General features: G+C 46.6%; 1 protein-coding gene across 29 annotated transcripts in view; it reads left to right on the forward strand.

The window, feature by feature from the left end:
• The first annotated feature begins 214 nt into the window (after positions 1-214).
• Positions 215-20355, forward strand: part of EPB41 (erythrocyte membrane protein band 4.1) — a 198699-nt gene continuing 178558 nt past the window's right edge. For 20 of the 29 annotated variants that reach the window (XM_043532074.1, XM_043532085.1, XM_043532076.1 and 17 more), the window contains exon 1: positions 216-371. The gene's annotated coding sequence lies outside the window, so the exon portion shown is untranslated. Of the gene's footprint in view, positions 372-9487; positions 9598-20355 lie in introns of all 29 variants that reach the window. The other 9 variants (XM_043532062.1, XM_043532092.1, XM_043532075.1 and 6 more) reach the window with 6 other exon arrangements.

The raw sequence follows: 20355 nt of genomic DNA on the forward strand, positions 1-20355 counted from the left end.
CCCAGCCCTGGCTATCTCAGCCCCCAGCCAGGGTAGAACCTCTGCCCCTGCCTGGCTGGGCACGTGGCCAGAGCTGCCTGCCTTGGCCCCGCCCCCACCCCTGACGTCGCATCTCCACCTGCCTGCCCCGCCCACTGCAGCGGCCTCCCCGAGGTCCCGCCCCCCCTCGTCTGATAGGCGGCGGCGGTAGCCAATGGCGGGGCTCGGGGTGGGGCCAGGGCGATCTCGTGACGTCAGAAGGGGGCAGGGTTCCAGCCCGGGCAGGTGGAGGGGGTTTCGGAGCGGCCGGTGGGGAGAGGCGCCTCCGACAGGACGAGGCCAAGGGGGGCTGCCTGCGGGGTGCGCGGCCCCGCCCCGGGTGCCCGGCTCAGGTAAACAGCGGGGGGGCAGGGCCCCCTGCGGGACTTGGGGGAGACCCGGGGGGCAGAGACCCATGGGGAGGGCAGAGGGAGTGCAGGGGGGCAGGGACCCATGGGGAGTGCAGGGGGGCAGGGACCCATGGGGAGGGCAGAGGGACTGCAGGGGGGCAGGGACCCATGGAGAGTGCAGAGGGACTGCAGGGGGGCAGGGACCCATGGGGAGGGCAGGGACCCATGGGGAGGGCAGAGGGACTGCAGGGGGGCAGGGACCCATGGGGAGGGCAGGGACCCATGGAGAGTGCAGAGGGACTGCAGGGGGGCAGGGACCCATGGGGAGTGCAGGGGGGCAGGGACCCATGGGGAGGGCAGAGGGACTGCAGGGGGGCAGGGACCCATGGGGAGGGCAGAGGGACTGCAGGGACCCATGGTTTTTCAGAGGGGGAGGGAATTAGGGGGCTGACTCTCGGATCAGCAAACTCAAATCGGGCTCTGGGAGTCAGACCCCCAGAATTTCCCGGGGACTAGCAGGGAGATCGGGGGAGGGTCCTGAGAGCTGGGGAGGGGAGTTAGAGGGGTGCAGGGGAGAGAGAGAGACCCAGGGTGGCTCAAAGGAGGGAGGGCTGGGTGGGCAAAGGGTACCCAAGGGGGCATGAGATGCAGACTGGAGCACAGGATGATCCGTGGGATTGCCAAGGGGAGAATACCCGGGGGAGGTGGGTGGGGGAAGAGCCCAGGTCTGGGGTTGTGCTTGCTATGCCTGCAGAGGGATAATTTGCACTCCCGCCCCCCCCCCCCCCCCCCCGCTCCCTGCCTGTCTGCTTGCCTTGTTTTCCTAGCGGGGTATGGGGGATCGGAGGGGAGGGGGAGAAGAGATATGCCACTAGTGACTTGTTGCCTCAACTGGGGTATGCCAAACACACTGGTGGTTCTGGGAAGACATGAAGGCTCAAATGACTTTGCATCTCTGGTATTTTGGCTATGTGACATTTGCCATTACTCAGCAGTCACAGGGAATTGCTGTGCTTTGTAAGCAATGCACTTAGTTTTTAACTCTTAGACAAGATCCTGTCTGTATATGTTCAGCTTTTTCAGGATATTTTCTAGTTTTCCCAACTTTATGCACAAGGGGCTGGAAAGTTCCTGCTTGAATTTATGGGCAGCCCCTGCAGTGTGGTATCCACTATTCTAGCCAATCATGCCATTTCCAGCTTTCTTTCTCTCATCTTCCTGCATCTTCCCCCCCCCCACCCCCCCTTATATAATTCTCTTTGCCTGAGTGCTAATGTTAAAATGCACTGTGAGTTTGCAGACCTAGCAAGGCAGGGGAGGAGTTGGCACTGTGAGGGTGTGCAGGAGACCGGATTGTTGTGTTCAGAGGTACGCTCATGCCAGGGCAGCACTGCGGAATTTCTCTCTCCCTGTCTGTCTTTTGGAGAAAAACACTCCTCCTTCTGGCTGCTTGCAGACATAAACCAACCCAACTTCATGTTGTACTTCATCCAACAGCCTCTGAAGAGGATAAAATAAACCCTGCACTGGTTGCAAAGCAAACTCTGCTAAGAGTGCAATACTACTTTTATCTTCAGCTGTGAGTAAATTCAGAAAGGCTGACAAATAACTTGTGGTGTAGGTCGCGCCAATGGCCGAGCTGTCAATAAACAAGCCTGTAAAAACGTAGTATTTGGTGAGAAGTATGGCAGAAGAATTCTGGGAGTTATGTATTCTAGTGTTGGATCAAGGAGAGCAGGGGTTCTCAAATGTTTACAAAGTATAAATAACCTCTTAATGGAGCCATTGGATTATACCTTCCCTCTCACAGCATACCTGTGACAAGTGCAGCAATTGCTTGCACGGGAAAGTCATATTTAAAATACATTCCGATGTATTTTTAGCATCCCTTAATGTGATCGATCTGCTGGAGATGTGCGGGAGGCGGAGCCAGTGCCATGTGATTAACCATCCGTCTAGGGCCACCAGCAAATGCTCCATGCATTGTGGTTTAGGCAGTGTTGGTATTTGTACCTAGATGCCATGGTGACTGGGTGTGTTATAAATACCTATGAATGTTTTAAATAGCATATTGATCTATATTTAGGTTATGAGGGGATATTTTACGGTGTTGGTATATTCCACATACTTATCTCCACCTAAAGATGCACATTGCATATTTAATGGTATATTAACTCTTTACACAGAAGAAGACTTCGGCTGACCAGCTTCCAAACACGGGGCCTGACTTTTTTCCCCAGGGGTGCTCCTTTTTCATGAGTTGTGGCTGGGCACCCATAAAACCGGGCCCAAAGGTTTTTTCAGCTACTGCATTATTTCCCCCTTTGCCCTTAGAATAAATACAAGCAGTCATGGATGGAAAGATCCTGTGTAGTTTCCTTAGTCAGCTATTAAAAACATGTAAGCCCACTGTAGCTTCAAGGAGAGAAATGCCTGGCCCCTGGGATTTAAACAGGCTGTTGAACCCAGCAGTTTTGTCCTGTCAGTTGCTGTGCAGAGAGGTCTGGAAAGATGAATCCCAATGCCACAAAACAGAAGTAAGGGAAAGCCCTGTCCATCCCCAGCGCTCACCCGTGCATGGAACGTACAGCCCAGTCCTGCACCACTAAAGTCAGGCTTGCCGTTGACTTCTATGGAAGCAGCAGTGAACTCTTGCACAAAGAGAGAGGCTTGGTGGCGTTAACTTTTCTGCATTAATACCAGGCTACAGTGCCACTCTTGCTGCCTTTGTAACTCATCCCCTGGCCTTATAAACCCTTACATGGGGTGCAACAGGGTGTGCACGGTTGCTGTGCTCCAGCATGGGAGTGAGTGGGTGCCACATGAGGGAGAAAACTAGGTTTAGCACTAACTAATCTTTCAAATTCATCAGTCAGAAGTTTTGAGCCCCTTCTTGGCTGCTCCTGGGCTGGTGAGGGTTCAAGGTTAAAAAAAAAAAAAGGGGGGGGGGAGGTTCATGTCTGGAGAGGCATGGGGTCAAGTACGCGCCTCCTTGTGCCAATGAGACACTTGTTACACTGCAGTTAAAAACCTGCGTTTGGCCCATGCCAGCTGGCTCAGGCTTGGGCTAAGGGGCTGTTTAATTGTGGTGTAGATTGGTCTCCAGGACCCTGCTAGGTGGGAGGGTCCCAGAACTGGAGCTCCAGTGTCTAAAACAAACAGCCTGCAGCACGAGCGCTGGGAGCATGGCATGGGCCAGCTGCGGGTGTCCAATTGGAGTGTAGACATACCACTGTTACATGATCCCCCTCGTAGTCCTCATTTCTGCTATCAGGGAGGAGAAACTTGGCAAGCATACTGCAGTGTCTGTAGTGCAGGACTGAGGTTCTGTGTGTTCCCTGTTCTGCTCAGCACTATTGACCCAGCCTTTCCTTTATACAGTGCTTGGCATGTGCCCTAGGCAGGATCAAGCCCACTATGTGCATTCACAGAGGTGAGAATATTGAGACTAGAGACCTGTGTGTGGGTTGAGCGAAGGGGAGTCTCATCTTGTTTATTTCAGTGTTTGGCTGTCTAAACAACCACAGTCCATACGTTCTTGAATCGGTAACAAAAATGCAGGGCTACTCCAGTGGACAGTCATTGAACTCAATTATAGTTTTTCCTCAACCAGTTTCTTTCAAGCTTGGCAGCTCCCTGGCATTCTTCACAAAGCACTAGGCACATGCTGCTTCTAAACTGTAATGCTGAGTTACCCAAAGAATCTGGATTCCTCGAAGCATGAAATGACTCTTCTGTGTTTTGATCATGTTTTGAATTGTTACTTTCTCTCTCACCTACCTCTTTTTTAAGCAAAACTTCATCCCAAAGGCCAACCTTTGTAGTGAGTGCCTGACAGTGTCAGCTTAGAATGAAAGGTTTCAGAGTAGCAGCCGTGTTAGTCTGTATCCGTAAAAAGAAAAGGAGTACTTGTGGCACCTTAGAGACTAACCAATTTATTAGAGCATAAGCTTTCGTGAGCTACAGCTCACTTCATCGGATGCAAGTGAGCTGTAGCTCACAAAAGCTTATGCTCTAATAAATTGGTTAGTCTCTAAGGTGCCACAAGTACTTCTTTTCTTTCTTAGAAGGAAAGTAATTTCTGATCCATGGCCTGAACTGCTAGCGTGATGTTATCATAACTGCTGCCTCTTTCATTTTAGCCAGAGAGACATGGCAATTGTCTAGAAGCAATCTCTAGTCATATTACACCAAAGCTCAAAGTATGCCTTGGGTCAGTGTATGCATTTGAAGTAGATTTCATAGATACTAGATTTCATAGATACTAAGGTCAGAAGGGACCATTATGATCATCTAGTCTGACCTCCTGCACAACGCAGGCCACAGAATCTCACCCACCCACTCCTGTGAAAAACCTCACCTATGTCTGAGCTATTGAAGTCCTCAAATCGTGGTTTAAAGACTTCAAGGAGCAGAGAATCTTCCAGCAAGTGACCCGTGCCCCATGCTACAGAGGAAGGTGAAAAACCTCCAGGGCCTCTTCCAATCTGCCCTGGAGGAAAATTCCTTCCCGACCCCAAATATGGCGATCAGCTAAACCCTGAGCATATGGGCAAGATTCACCAGCCAGATGCTACAGAAAATTCTTTCCTGGGTGACTCAGATCCCACCCCATCTAACATCCCATCACAGGCCATTGGGCCTATTTACCATGAATATTTAAAGATCAATTAATTACCAAAATTATGTTATCCCATCATACCATCTCCTCCATAAATTTATCGAGTTTAATCTTAAAGCCAGATAGATCTTTTGCCCCCACTGCTTCCCTTGGAAGGCTATTCCAAAACTTCACTCCTCTGATGGTTAGAAACCTTCGTCTAATTTCAAGTCTAAACTTCCTGGTGGCCAGTTTATATCCATTTGTTCTTGTGTCCACATTGGTACTGAGCTTAAATAATTCCTCTCCCTCTCCAGTATTTATCCCTCTGATATATTTATAGAGAGCAATCATATCTCTCCTCAACTTTCTTTTAGTTAGGCTAAACAAGCCAAGCTCCTTGGGTCTCCTTTCATAAGACAAGTTTTCCATTCCTCGGATCATTCTAGTAGCCCTTCTCTGTACCTGTTCCAGTTTGAATTCATCCTTCTTAAACGTGGGAGACCAGAACTGCACACAGTATTCCAGGGGATGTCTCACCAGTGCCTTGTACAACGGTACTAAAACCTCCTTATCCCTACTGGAAATACCTCGCCTGATGCATCCCAAGACCGCATTAGCTTTTTTCACGGCCATATCACATTGGTGGCTCATAGTCATCCTATGATCAATCAATACTCCAAGGTCCTTCTCCTCCTCCGTTACTTCTAATTGATGCGTCCCCAGCTTATAACTAAAATTCTTGTTATTAATCCCTAAATGCATAACCTTACACTTCACTATTAAATTTCATCCTATTACTATTACTCCAGTTTACAAGGTCATCCAGATCCTCCTGTATGATATCCCAGTCCTTCTCTAAAGTGGCAATACCTCCCAGCTTTGTATCATCCACAAACTTTATTAGCACACCCCCACTTTTTGTGCTGAGGTCAGTAATAAAAAGATTGGTCCCAAAACTGATCCGTGAGGAACTCCACTGGTAACCTCCCTCCAGCCTGACCGTTCACCTTTCAGTATGACCCGTTGTAGTCTCCCCTTTAACCAATTCTTTATCCACCTTTCAGTGTTCATATTGATCCCCATCTTTTCCAATTTAATAATTCCCCATATGGCACGGTATCAAACGCCTTACTGAAATCTAGGTAAATTAGATCCACCGCGTTTCCTTTGTCTAAAAAATCTGTTACTTTCTCAAAGAAGGAGATCAGGTTGGTTTGGCACGATCTACCTTTTGTAAAACCATGTTGTATTTTGTCCCATATACCATTGACTTCAATGTCCTTAACTACTTTCTCCTTCAAAATTTTTTCCAAGACCTTGCATACTACAGATGTCAAACTAACAGGCCTGTAGTTACCCAGATCACCTTTTTTCCCTTTCTTAAAAATAGGAACTATGTTAGCAATTCTCCAATCATACAGTACAACTCCTGAGTTTACAGATTCATTAAAAATTCTTGCTAATGGGCTTGCAATTTTGGGTGCCAATTCCTTTAATATTCTTGGATGAAGATTATCTGGGTCCCCCAATTTAGTCCCATTAAGCTGTTTGAGTTTCGCTTCTACCTCAGATATGGTAATATCTACCTCCATATCTTCATTCCCATTTGTCATGCTACCATTATCCCTAAGATCCTCTTTAGCCTTATTAAAGGCTGAGGCAAAGTATTTGTTTAGATATTGGGCCATGCCTAGATTATCCTTGACCTCCACTCCATCCTCCATGTTTAGCGGTCCCACTTCTTCTTTCTTTGTTTTCTTCTTATTTATATGGCTATAGAACCTTTTACTGTTGGTTTTAATTCCCTTTGCAAGGTCCAACTCTACTTGACTTTTAGCATTTCTCACTTTATCCCTACATGTTCTGACCTCAATAAGGTAGCTTTCCTTGCTGATCCCTCCCATCTTCCACTCCCTGTATGCTTTCTGCTTTTTCTTAATCACCTCTCGGAGATGCTTGCTCATCCAGCTTGGTCTACAACTCCTGCCTATGAATTTTTCCCCCTTTCTTGGGATGCAGGCTTCTGATAGCTTCTGCAGCTTTGATTTAAAGTAATCCCAGGCCTCCTCTACCTTTAAATCCATAAGTTGTTCAGTCCAATCCACTTCCCGAACTAATTTCCTTAATTTTTGAAAGTCAGCCCTTTTGAAATCAAAAACCCTAGTCACAGATTTATTTTTGTTAATCCTTCTGTTCAGTTTGAACTGAATTAGCTCATGTTCACTTGAACCAAGATTATCTCCTACAACCATTTCTTCTATGAGGTCCTCACTACTCACCAAAACCAAATCTAAAATGGCATCCCCTCTAGTTGGTTCAGCAACTACTTGATGAAGGAATCCGTCAGCTATCGCATCTAGGAACATCTGAGCCCTGTTACTATTACTAGCACTCGTCCTCCAGTCTATATCTGGGAAGTTAGAGTCTCCCATGATCACGCAGTTTCCATTCGTATTTACTTCATTAAAAACATTAAAGACGGCTCTATCCATATCCAAATTAGATCCTGGCGGTCTATAGCACACCCGAAGCACTATCCCAGCAGAGGCTCTAATAGTTTTCTTCCCCAATGTAATTTTTGCCCAGACAAACTCTGTCTTATCCATTCCATCGCTTCTTATTTCTTTACATTGTACCTCATCCTTGATATACAATGCTACTCCACCACCTTTACCTTTATTTCGGTCTTTCCTAAACAGCACATACCCTTCAATACCTGTAGTCCAGTCATGACTACTATTCCACCACGTTTCTGTTATCCCTATAATATCTGGTTTCACTTTCTGCACCAGTAACTCTAGTTCTTCCATTTTGTTACCTAGGCTCCTCGCATTGGTGTACAAACATCTTAATTTTTGCTGTTTTGGCCTTGCTCACATTCTGTACCCTATTAAGCAGGGTCATTCTATAGCCTATTAGACTGGTATCCACACTGCCCTTCCTCCTTATATACATTCTCCTACCCACGGCTGTATCCTTTCTTACTTTGTTTTCGTCCCTCTCAATGCTAAAATCCGGCGTGGAGATTACCTGGACATCTCCCAACCATCTCCCCCAAATTCCTAGTTTAAAGCTCTCTTAATCAGTTGTGCCAGCCTCCATCCTAGAAGTCTATTTCCTTCCCTACTCAGATGAAGTCCATCCTGAGGGAACTGTCCATGAATGCCTCCCAGTGGCCATACATCCCCAAGCCCTCCTTATAGCACCACTGCCTAAGCCATCTGTTGATAGTCATAATCTTGTCACACCTTTGTTGCCCTTCTCTAGGAACAGGCAGAATCCCACTAAAGATCACCTGAGCCTCGATTTCCTTAAGCGTCTTCCCCAGCCTAGCATAGTCTCCCTTAATACTTTCCAGCGAGAATCTAGCCGTATCATTTGTTCCTACATGAAGGATAATTAGGGGGTTCTTTCCTGCTCCCTTTAGGATCCTTTTCAATCTCAGGTCTACATCCCGTATCTTAGCACCTGGAAGACAGCACACCCTTCTATTCTCTGGATCAGCTCTGGTTACAGGCCTGTCTATTCTTCTCAGTAAAGAGTCCCCGATCACATAGACCTGCCTTTTCCTGGTGACGGTGCTATTCTCCAGTCTATCCTCTGTTCCCTCTGGCTGCAAGATCTTTCCATTCCCACTCTCCCTTGTAATCCTCTTCAACCCGTCCTGTATCTTCCTGGGGCTCATATTTGGTGTAGTCTCCATTGACTCTTCCTCTTTTCCTATAGGACTAGCCGCTCTTCTCTTCTTCCTTGTCCTTCCACCTTCAGTGACTACCTGCTGAGCTCCTTCATTTTCCAACTCTGCAAACCTGTTCTTGAGCTCTGTTTCTCCTTCACTGGCCCGTCTTTTCCTCTGCCTGGTTCTTTTAGTCACATGCTTCCACTGACCACTTTTCTCACCCAGTCTCCCCTCAGAATTCCCCAGCCCTGCTTCCATCTGCAAGTCTGAGCTTTTCCCTTCAGGTACCTCATGTCTTTGCTCCACAGTCTGCTCAAACCCCTTCCTAAACTCAACCAGACTTTCCATCTGCATCTCCAAACCTCGGATCTTTTCCTCCATCAGCTCTATCAGGCGGCATTTCATGCAGACGAAACTCTTACCAGGTACCCCCTCCAGGACCATGTACATACCGCAGCTTCCACATCCAGTCATCTTCATTGTGTCTTCCACTACATGGGTCACTCCCACTGCTGCCTCTGTATCTCATAGCCTTCCCACCTAAATCCTGTTAATTTGGGAAACACAAACCACACCAAAACACCACCCCCCACAGCAAAAACAAACCCCAAACGAGCACCACAACACAAACTCCCCTGTTTACAGCTCTGTTTGCTGGCTCCTGGGCTGCTGCAGCTGTCTGTGCCGCTGGCTGGCTACCTTTTAGGACCCCTACTCAGAGAAGCCACACCCCCAATCAGGGCTCAGCTTCTCTCTCAGCACAAAGCCCCTACAAGCCTCTCCACATACAAATACGACAAATACAAAACCAAATACAAATATCTTCTCCTCCAACAGAACTCCCACTCAAACTCCCCTGTTTATAGCTCTGTTTGCTGGCTCCTGGGCCGCTGCAGCTGTCTTCTGGCTGACCTGTGGAGGTCGTTTTGAGGATAACGGAGATAGAGGTGATTGTGTTCTAGGATATGGACGTTTTTAAGCTGATGTCTAATTAAACAGTTCTTTGGTGCTCCTGATGGCCTGATCTGTAGTTACTATCTGACTAGCTGTTCGCCAGAGGAAGAAGGTGCAGGTGTGTGAAACTGTTGTTTTCCCTCTTCTGGCATCAAACTAGCCATGTTCTGCTGATTATACAACTTGCTTTACATTTCAAGTGACACTTTAACTCTGGCTATGCAATCCCAATCAACTGCAGGAGAAAAAAGCTAAAAGATTTGGTCACAAAAAGTTCAGAAATTGAAGGGGTTACTGAACCTCCCTTTGAAGGATCTGAAAAGTGACTCTCAAAAGGCACCATATGGTTCCATGTCTGTTTCTCAGGGACCCACCTCTCAAATGCAGTCTGTTTAAAGTAAAACTCTTCTGTCAGAACTCTCACCCAGAACTTTGGGAGTCAAACCCCTGCTGCAGGCAGGGTAGACTGCTATAAATGATGATTTGTACTGGTACATCTGGTTTTAAGCAGGAGTCAGTTGTGCTGCTGTAGATAAAGTGAGCTGTAGCTCACAAAAGTTTATGCTCAAATAAATTTGTTAATCTCTAAAGTGCCACAAGTACTCCTTTTTTCTTTTTGCGGATACAGACTAACACGGCTGCTGCTCTGAAACCTGTAGATAACAGGTTACCCTTTTTACACTTGGAGTTAGCGCTGGTGGATTTGTGCTGCGGGCTGCCCTTGATGGCTGGGCTCAGGGCAAATCTTCAGCGTAGACAAGGCCTTAGAGTAAGTAGTTCTGTTGATGATGCTCGGGGAGGAATAGAATCCAACTGTGTTGGCCCTGCGGGGGCTGAACTGTTACTTAAGACACTAAAGTCAGCTGATCTGCTCTGTGTCTGCATTGTTGCACCCGCTAAGTGAAAAGATGCCATTCTCACATAGTCACTCCTGGGAGTAGAAGCAAGTCTAAAAGTAATTGTACACCAGCTCACAGTGTCTGAGGCCAGTGCTGCGTGGAAAACTGTCAAAGGGTGCATGGGGCTCTGGAAGCCATTTCTGCTGCACGCACACACACACACCTGAAGTCAGATACCTGTGCTCTTCATGAGACTCTTCTTCCCATCACCCCTTTGCCATGCAGGTAGAATCTGGCGGTTTTAACCTTGTGCTGGGCTCCCCACGTTCAGCTTTCCTCCTGATCCTGTGCCCCAGGGTGTGGCTGAGTTGCTCACAGGTCCTTCATGCTAGAAGGCCAGCTGGTTCAACACTTCCTACTGGCATGCTGCTTGCTTGGCCCTGGCTTTGACTGAGCAAACGGGGATAAGCATGATAGTTCCCTGCTACTTCTGCTGGGTGTCATGGGTAGAGCATCATCCTTGGTAGGTACCTCTGCTTGTAGAGAAGACTGGAAAAGACACGCCACGCTGGCAGCCATCAGAATTTCTGTCTGCAAGGAAGGCATGTAGTTGATGGCAGGGTCTTGGGGGTAATAGTCTGTTTAGGCTTTGCCCACCTCAAAGTGGCAGTCTTACCCAGCTCTTTCTCTCCCAGGGAGCTAGAAAAGAGGATGTAGGGCTATCTGTTCTGTTTGCCCACTAGAGGCTGCTGATGGGACAGGCTGAAGGAGCTACTTGTTTCTAGTTTGGACTGTGAACGTTAGGGTCTCCAGTCCCCTGAGCTGTGAACAGGAGCTGCTCACATAGAACATTTGGGTGCTTATTCCTCCAGTAGTTATTCCCTCTCGAAAACCATTGAGACAGCAGAGGAGTGCCCCAAACAGCAGAGCTGCAGAGAACAAGGAACGTGGTCTCTTTTCAGGACTGCGTTAAAACTCTCCCCCTCATTACAGCTCAGTTAGAAAAACATAGGGGACTTGAGCTTCTGCAAAAATATATTGCTAAGGGGACTTGATTTAGAGGTTTGGTAATGGATATGGAGTGTCTCTCAACTGGGATGCCAGCTCAAATCCAGCCGAGGCTAGTGGTGACTGAAAGATGTTGCTGTCTGATGGCTTTTTGGTGGCATATGTGGAATGAGTTTGTGGGCATCTCCTTTAATTTCCTAGCGGACAGTTGTGCAGATAACAGTTGTCTGACACTAACTGGGCACTCACTGGCAGTTGTGGCAGAAAAGCCAAGGATTGGATGGACCATGGGGAGAGAATAGATGTTGAACGCCCAGGAGTGGTCTCCCTGTAGGCTAGAGGGTGTAACATACTGGCATGGCAATGCGGAGGAAACTGCTGTACCCTGCGTTCTGTTTGGATACGCAAGGGACCTCACTTTGCAGGGCTGTCATTTGGGTGCCTATTACAGTGTAAAATTCACACTTCTTTTTTTTTTTTTTTTTTAGTTTATAATAAAAAAAATACTATTAAAATAACCTGGGAAGATAATTAAATAGCAATAAAGGTAAATACCTTGTCCACAGCTGCTTAGTTGTCATTGCAATCTTTATAGTCACTGGCAATATATTCAAACAGCAGCTCATGGTACAAAACAGCAACGAGGCACCTTTTGCGCACATACGTGTATTTTGTATAAAAAGAGCTGTATTGCATTCGTTCCAGCATTGGCGTAACGGTAGTATGAACTCTGCCAGCTGGCTTTGGGAGGGAAACCGGCAGCACTGCTTCTGGAAGGCCAGTGCTTTACATAATCTAGGACTTACAAAACAAGCTCAGAGGCTTGGCAAATCCTGTTTGCTATTGTTCCTGCTCAAAGTTTACTGTAATTCTTGGGTTCACTTCCAGCTCTGATTTCTGGGCTGTACTGAGGAAGATGCAAAGAGTCCAGTCAGAAGAGTCAGGTGTGTGGGGCATCTAGTCCCTCGGCATTTCCCAGATGAAACTATTATGATGTTTCACAAGAGATTTTTTGAGCAGCTTCGTGCAGCTTTATAGGGCTTGGCCTCAGGTCTCAGGACTCTTCCTCTATCCACTTAGTGGTGTTTGGTTTTTTGTCGCTCTGATACCCTGGAGAAAATCCTGAAACATCACTCTTGTGTGTGTTGGGGAGGGTGGGGGGTGAGTGCAATCGTATGGGCTCCTATATCAAGTGCATGATCAAACTTAGAAAGTGCCAAGTAAAAACTGGCCCTGATTCTCAACCTCTTCCACCCTGTGGAAGAAGAACAAGAACAGAGGGTGAAGGTGTCATTAAGCCAACCTTGTGCTCCCTGCAGTGTGGGCCCTGCAAGGGGCAGACTGGCTCCTGCTGTAAGTTAGAGCAGCCCTAGATGGTGATGGTTCTAAAAGACTTCACTTAGATGCACTTCCTTTGGATGATTGTCTGCTTTTGACATGTCCCCTACATTGGGGATTGGTGGGGGGCAGCATAGATCCAGTCTGGTAGGTGTAAGCCAGCTGGGAATCCTTTTTTACACACCTGGCTGTTCTCTGAGGGGCCATTTCTGGGGGCCAGAGTAGCATAGGGAGGCTGAGGTGTGAGAACTGGGCTTCTTGAATGTAAAAATAATCTGAGTGGAGCAAATTTCTGGGGTGCACGCTCTTTGACTGCCAGACACCTTTGATTCTTAGTCAGTTATTTCAAATTCTGATAACTAAAATTTGCACATGTAGAGTTTCTTTCATCTGAGGATCTCAAATGTTTTACAAACACCAGTTAAGCCACCCAGCACCCTGTGAAATCAATTAAATAAACGAACCTTATTAAAATGCTCTTTGCTCCTGCTTGTACTTTTAAATAGCTAATTAGGAAATGGTTCCCCTCTTTCTTTTTAATTTATGAGCTTATTCCTTGTTAAATATAACCCTCTAGCATTGTTTTTAAACAAGCCCAATTCTGGGCACCAGCAAACTTTTTTCACCTCATCTTAATGTGTGACACTCCTGTGCTTCCCTGGTATGTAGTAAAGTAAAATTGGGAACCCAGGCATCATGAAGACATTAATAAATCATTTCACATAGGCTACTAGATGGTAACTACTTTTTGTCACAACCGATTTGAGCTAGATTTGAACAAGAGATCCAGAGCTGCGAATGCCATTACCAATCCTTTGAGCCGTCTAGTACTGCCATCTGCTGTGTAAACTCAGTGGTTTGGGAATAGTTGAGGATGTTGCATTACATGTTTACAGGTGCAGAAGAATCTCACAGATGTAGAAGACCACTGCAGAAGTTGTGAACTCACTGCAGCCCAGTCATGAGTCTGATACCTATGCTGGCTTCTGCAGAACGCCAGATCTGCCTGGTATAGGAAATAAGGTTGCCAAGCCTCCAGGATTGGCCTGGAGTCTCCCAGAATCTGCATCCGTCTCTCGGGGACTATTGAAAGCAGGCCAAGAGATTTTAATAGGATATTTTAAGAAAATGACATTGTCATGTTGGGAGAAAAAAATTTCTCCTGGAATGGCTTCAGTCAGAGTTGGCAACCCTAATAGGAAGTGGCAGGGTGGATTGATGGCTGGAAGCACTGCTACAGCAGTTAATTGTATTGTTAATACACTAATGCATTTCCATATTTAAAATGACTCCTGACCACACATAGCAACCAGAAAGAGGGAGATAATGGCTCTATACCTTGAGGCAGATGGCAGCTGATAAAACAAGAGTAGGGAAGGCAGCATTGCCTAATGTAGCCAGGACGCCTGGCTCCTATTCCTAGCTTACTGTGTGACCTCACTTACCTACTCTGTTTCCTCCTCTTTCAAATGGTGCTACCTGTTGCCCCTCAGGGCTCTGTGGGAGGATCAATAAATCGGTGTTTAGGGGCTTTGCATTTCTATGGCCTCTTTTATCCAAGAATCTTGGTGGTGGTACATTATTATTTTTTTTTTTAGTTAGCATTTGAAATGTCTCCTTCAGAACTTAGGCTCCTTTAATTAGTAATGATAAATCTCTGATAGGGCCAGGTTCTATCCTAAATTGCACCCATGCAACCCACAAACTTCAGTGTTCAGCACGGGGACGAATGAGGGCAGAAGCTGACCCACTCTTCAACCACGTTGTGCTGTAACGTGACTTTCTCTAGCACTGTTGATATTTGTGCTAGATGCATGTGTCGGTGACGTGGAGGTAAACCTCTTCTGGATGGTACAGATTGTCCTCGTCCAATCTGCAGGCTTGTGAGTAGCCTAATTCCAGGCTGGCAGATGGGGTCAGTGCCGCTTGGGGATTTCCTCAGATGTAGGAGGGAGGCTTTAAATAAAAGAGGGAATCGTTTGTAGTGAGTTGCATAATTTGAAACCAGCTCCTTGCAAACACTGACTGGTTCTGGGCTGAGTGAGAGACACTTTCTGTCCAAAAAAAGTTTATTAAAAATCACAAGTGGTACAAAATAGGGTCTTAAAAATCGAGCTGTAGTACTGTGACTTGGTATGTGTTTTTTTTGGTAGCAATCTTCCTGAAGTGACTACCAGTGATTTTGGGTGCCTACCATGAGATGCTTTAAAGACGCCTGATTTTTCCGAGGATGGGTGTTCAGCATTCTGACAATTGGATCCTTCTAAGGTGTTTCATGTTGGGCAGGGCACCCAGTGTCAATAGTGACTCTTGAAAATCTTGGCTCCTGTGTGATGGCCAATTTAGTCTTCAAGGAATGTAGGCAAGACATCACTGGCTAGTGCTAGCTCCATGAAGACCTCAACTCCCCTATCCTTAGTCCCCAGCTCTGCCAGTCTGTCTGGGTCTCTAACAGCATGGTTGACACCCAAGCAGAATCTTCATGTTTGTGATCTGGGCAGAAAACTAGTGGTAGGGATCTACTTAGGAGTAGCTGACCGCTCACTTGTGATGGGTACTTGTTCTGTGTCAAGTACTTCTGAAGAGCACCAGAACGTGCATGTGGGGCTGATGAAATCCCTCCAAGCAGGCAGTCTACAAGGGAGAAAGGAGATCTTGAAGCCAAGAATCAAGCCACAATTTGCCCAGATATCTTCCCTTAGCATCACTATTTCCTACAAATAATGACAAGCCAGTATCTTGCTTCTGTAGGGTCGGCAGCAATGAGAACTCTTGTAACTGACACTTGGAAAGCCGACTCCGCAGGAACCCATCAGCCGTCACTCTGTAAAACGTAGTCTTTTTCCTATTTTAGGAGTGAACGCTTTTATTGTTAAGCTAGCGAAGCATGCACAGCAGCTTCTTCTATAGCAAAGGGTACAGATCGAGCAACCTTTGAGGAGAAAATCCAGAGTCTCTTCCCCAGCACAGCACTGGCTCTGTTGCTTTCTCTTACAGTAGCTACTGCATATTTCTGTCACCCAAATGCTAAATGTCTGTAACTGGTTACTGAAAACACTAAAGAAATGAGAAAACAAATGCCATGTGTACAGTAGTTAATTCTCTCTTGTAGCTTCCATGCTGTCTTCCTTTTCTACGCACCTGCCTCAGCTCTGTAGTTCAAGTTAGTTACAGCCCTGAGCACAACAAATAATGATCATCTACAGGCGCGCTTCGCAATTGAATGAAGAATCTCATTTGCACAGGGCAGTTAATTCCCTGTATGTTTTAATCTCTGAGACCATCTGTGTCCCTGCCTAGGCTGGGGAGATGATAGAACTCCCGGGATTTATTCCAGGAGGTGAACATGAAGAGTACTGCCTGCAGATACCTTCCCTGGGTCAGAGGAGGACAGCCTCATTAGCTTTGGAAATAGCTGCTCACATTTTAGTCAGGCAGGCGGCTTTGTGGCTAGGAAGTGCCACCGGGATCCAGGATGTGGGCTTTCAGAGAGCCAGTATACTGAAACTAAGAGATAGAAACATACAGGCCTTTGTTAGCACCTTCCACCCAAGGATCTCAAAGGGCTTTGCTGGCCAATGAACGAAGACTCACAACACCCTCGGGAGGTAGGTAAGAATTGGTATTCCCCACTTATAAATGGGGAAACTGAGGTGAAATGACGTGTGTAGGGTTGAAGCGCAAGTGTGTGGCAGAGCCAGGATTAGAACCCAGGGGACCAGTCTCCCAATCCTTTGCTCTGTCTGCTAGAAGCACCGCTTCCCTGACTTCTAATGAGCTGTGATTTTATTGGAGAGAGAGGACAGATGGTCTTGGCTTAAAGGAAACGGCGAAGGGGCAGACGGGGACAGGATGGGGACTTAAAACAACTGTATGTGTGAGACCAGCCCTTCAACAGTGAAGTGTCTGTCCTTGATTGTGCTTCCTCTGCCAGGGAGCAAAGGGCTCGGATTGCTTTGGTCACAATTGAGTGCCTCCGGGTAGCTGACACTTGGAGTGATGACAGACCCAGAGAAGGCCATGCCCAGAGAGGAGGTGCAAATCCTGGAGGAGGACGACTCCTGTATTCACAAGCCAGAGAAACGCTCTAAATACACGGGGCCTAGTGCAGTACAGGCAAGGCTGCTGCTCTTTGGGGATCTGTGCCTTGTTTTTCCCCATTACATCTGTTCAATTGATCAAATCTGTAGACATGTGCTTTGCAGTGGTCACATGCCCAAATAGTGCTCTGCATCAGATCGCTGTACAAACAGCCTGTTAATCTGTAAAGAACCAGGGTTGCGTAGGGCCTAGGCATTTACCAGGGACAAAACAAGGCTGAGTGCAGCTGCTCTCTCCCTTCTTCCCTTTGCTTTAGGGAATTTAGTTTCCCTTCCTCAGTAGCTGATGAAATGAGGACTTGCCAGACAAGGGATCTGAGCTGGGGTCAGTAGATGGAGAAAGGGTCTGGTGTGGGAGTCTCTTGTGCTCTTGGCCCTCCAGCTAGTAGATGCAGGGGGAACAGCACCTGGTAGGGGAAGAAGAGGTGTCACCTGCCTCTTCGAAGCAAAGATTTGCTCCTTCTCCAGCTTTCCCTGTACCCATGGGGTAAAGGTCCCAGGGGCAGAAATTATGACTTGTCAGCTCTCTCCCCTCCCCTAGTGCCCTGTAGTGGGGTGGAGTCAGGGTGAGTCTGAGAGAGAGAAAGGGGAGTGTGGGCTTGGATGGGAGTGATGGGGAAGGGTTAAAAGTAAGTGTGTGTGTGTGGGGGGGGGAGAGGCAACCCCTTGTACCTGGTTTCCAATTTCCAAGTGTGGGCTGTTGTTGTGGAGAGAGAGAAGGTGCTTTAAATTCTAGATACAAAGCAGGCCCCTGCATTGCCTACACCCTGGATTTTATAATGAGGCTGTGATGTCCCCCCAGGGAGGGGCACTAGGTGGATGGAGGCAGCTTGTATCGCAGGTCCTTCTAGCTAACCTGAAATGCCTCTTAGCCTGAGGACATCTGAGTGTCCCCCCCCGCCCCACTGGTTGAGCTCTCTGCCTCTGACCTGCTTCATTTGGAGGGTGTCACACCTGGAACTAGAATCAGAGTGTTAGGCTCTGTATCTGAGATTTTGTCTACATGGCAAGTTACTGCACAGCAAGCAAGGGTGTGAATCTAGAGCACACTAGCTTGCTGCATGGCAATGTCCCATGTGGATGCTGCTATGTGGTGTCAGTCCTGGAGTTTGGCTTGGCATGCTTTGCTTTGACATAGTGGTACCTCTGATGCGCTGTCGATTCACACCCTGTCCTGCAGGGCAGTGGCTTGCTATGTAGATAAGCCCTTAGAAGCAACTGAGATTGTGAACTCTCTGAGGCACAGATTGCCTCTCTGTTACGTACGTACGTACGTGTGTGTGTGTGTGTGGCACCTGGCAGAATGGAGCTGGCACCTTTATGTGCTCCCACAGTACAAATAATGATCATGGGTTTTTCGGAAGAGAATTGAAGACCAGTCTGAGATGTGTACAGTGAAAAACAGAAGATTGGTTTGTACCTGCCTGTTTTTATTTCTGGATTGTGATGCCTGAAACAAGTAACTCTAATAAGTCCTGCCTTTTTATGTCCAGGTTCTTGCAAAAAGTAGGTCAAGGTTCCACAGCTTATTACAGCCGCTGTGAACAGTATCCAGGTTACGGATTGCAGTAGTGGACTTCCCATGCAGAACAGATAGAAGCCTATCCTTGCTGTGGGTTGCTTCTGAGCCTGACTTCTAGGGACTAATGTCACAGCTGGTACTGGAGGGCTGAGGTCACTGTGCTAAGACTCCCCCAAAAGTTGTACAGCTCCAAAGGGAAAATTTTTTACGCTGTGATTAAAATACTTTCTAATCCTGGTCACCATAGTAATGAGTAGCTTTGCAGACCTGCTCTCAGCAGCCTTACTGCCTCAATGGTTAGCTTCCTAATATAGCTTAGGAATTCAAACCACACATGGGCTCTTTTAAGTTAGTTTTAAAAGTGACCTGCAAAGGTAGGGAAAAAATGAATGTGTCCTTTTGGGCTTCTTTATGATGGATAACAAAGAACTGGAATTCTTCTCTTTATTTTATTTTAAAGGGTCTCTTCCTGGTTGTTTACTACCTTTGGAATATTGGGCCATATCCTAAACTGGGGTAAATCAGTATGTCACTCCCAGTTTACACTGGGTTAGAGGCTGGCCCATCAATTCTTGTCTTCCCTTATTTGTGCTGGCAGAGCTAGAGAACTAGAGTAGGAGCTTTCTCAGCCCTCAGCTGCAGGAAGAGTGAGGTTTAATTTTTCACAAGGAGAGCTCTTCTCCCAAGTGTTTTCTCTTGAATTCAATAGATTTAAAAAACAAACAAACCAACAAATAGTGTTTTAACAGTTGAAACTGTTAAAACTGGTTGAAAATGCCTCCTCCTCTAGATTGTTCAGGTTTCACTCTTGGTACTTGTAAGGATCTCCCACTAATTCTCCAGTGGTCTATAGTAGTTTAAAAAAAAAAAAGCTAGACAGGATCTAAATTTCTAATGTACAAAACCAAAGCAGGATAAGAATGGCCATAATTGGTTCAGATCAATGGTCCATCTAGCCCAGTATCCTGTCTCTGACAGTGGCCAGTGCCAGAGGCTTCAGAGGGAATGAGCAGAACAGGGCAATTATTGAGTGATCCATCCTGTCATCCAATCCCAATTTTTGCCAGTCAGGTTTATGGACAGCCAGAGCATGGGATTGCGTCCCTAGCTATCTTGGCTAGTAGCCATTGATGGACCTATCCTCCATGAATGTATCCAATTCTGTTTTGAACCCCGTTATACTTTTGGCCTTCACAACGTCCCTTGGCAAGGAGTTCCACAGGTTGACTGTGTTGTGTGAAGTAATACTGCCTTATGTTTGTTTTAAAGCTACTGCCTATTAATTTCATTGGGTGGCCCCTGGTTCTAGTGAAAGGGTAAATAACACTTCCCTATTCACTTTCTCCACACGAGTCATGATTTTATAGACCTCGATCACATCCCGTCTTTGGTGTCTCTTTCTAAGATGAACCATCCCAATCTTTTTAATCTCTCCTCCATATGGAAGCTGTTCCATACCTCAATTTTTGTTGCCCTTCTCTATATTTTTTCCAATTCTAATATATCTCTTTTGAGATGGTGTGACTAGAACTGCACTCAGTACTCAAGGTCTGGGCATGCCGTGGATTTATATGGTGACATTGATATCTTCTGTCCTATTATCTATCCCTTTCCTAATGGTTCCTAATGTTCTGTTTAGCGTTTTTAACTGCCGCTGCACATTGAGTGGATGTTTTCAAAGAACTATCCACAATGACTCCAAGATCTTTCTTGATTGGTAACAGGTAATTTGACTCCATCATTTTGTATGTATAGTTGAGATTGTTTTCTGATGGGCATTACTTTGCATTTATCAACATTGAATTTCGTCTGCCATTTTGTTGCCCAGTCACCCAATTTTGTGAGATCCGTCTGTAACATTTTGCAGTCAGCTTTGAACTTTTAAAAGTATGTCCCTGTTGTGTGGTGATTGATTAGACTCTATAAATCAAAGGTAGGCAGTGC

This window comes from Chelonia mydas, chromosome 19 (assembly GCF_015237465.2).
Source record: "Chelonia mydas isolate rCheMyd1 chromosome 19, rCheMyd1.pri.v2, whole genome shotgun sequence".
Taxonomy (NCBI): domain Eukaryota; kingdom Metazoa; phylum Chordata; order Testudines; family Cheloniidae; genus Chelonia; species Chelonia mydas.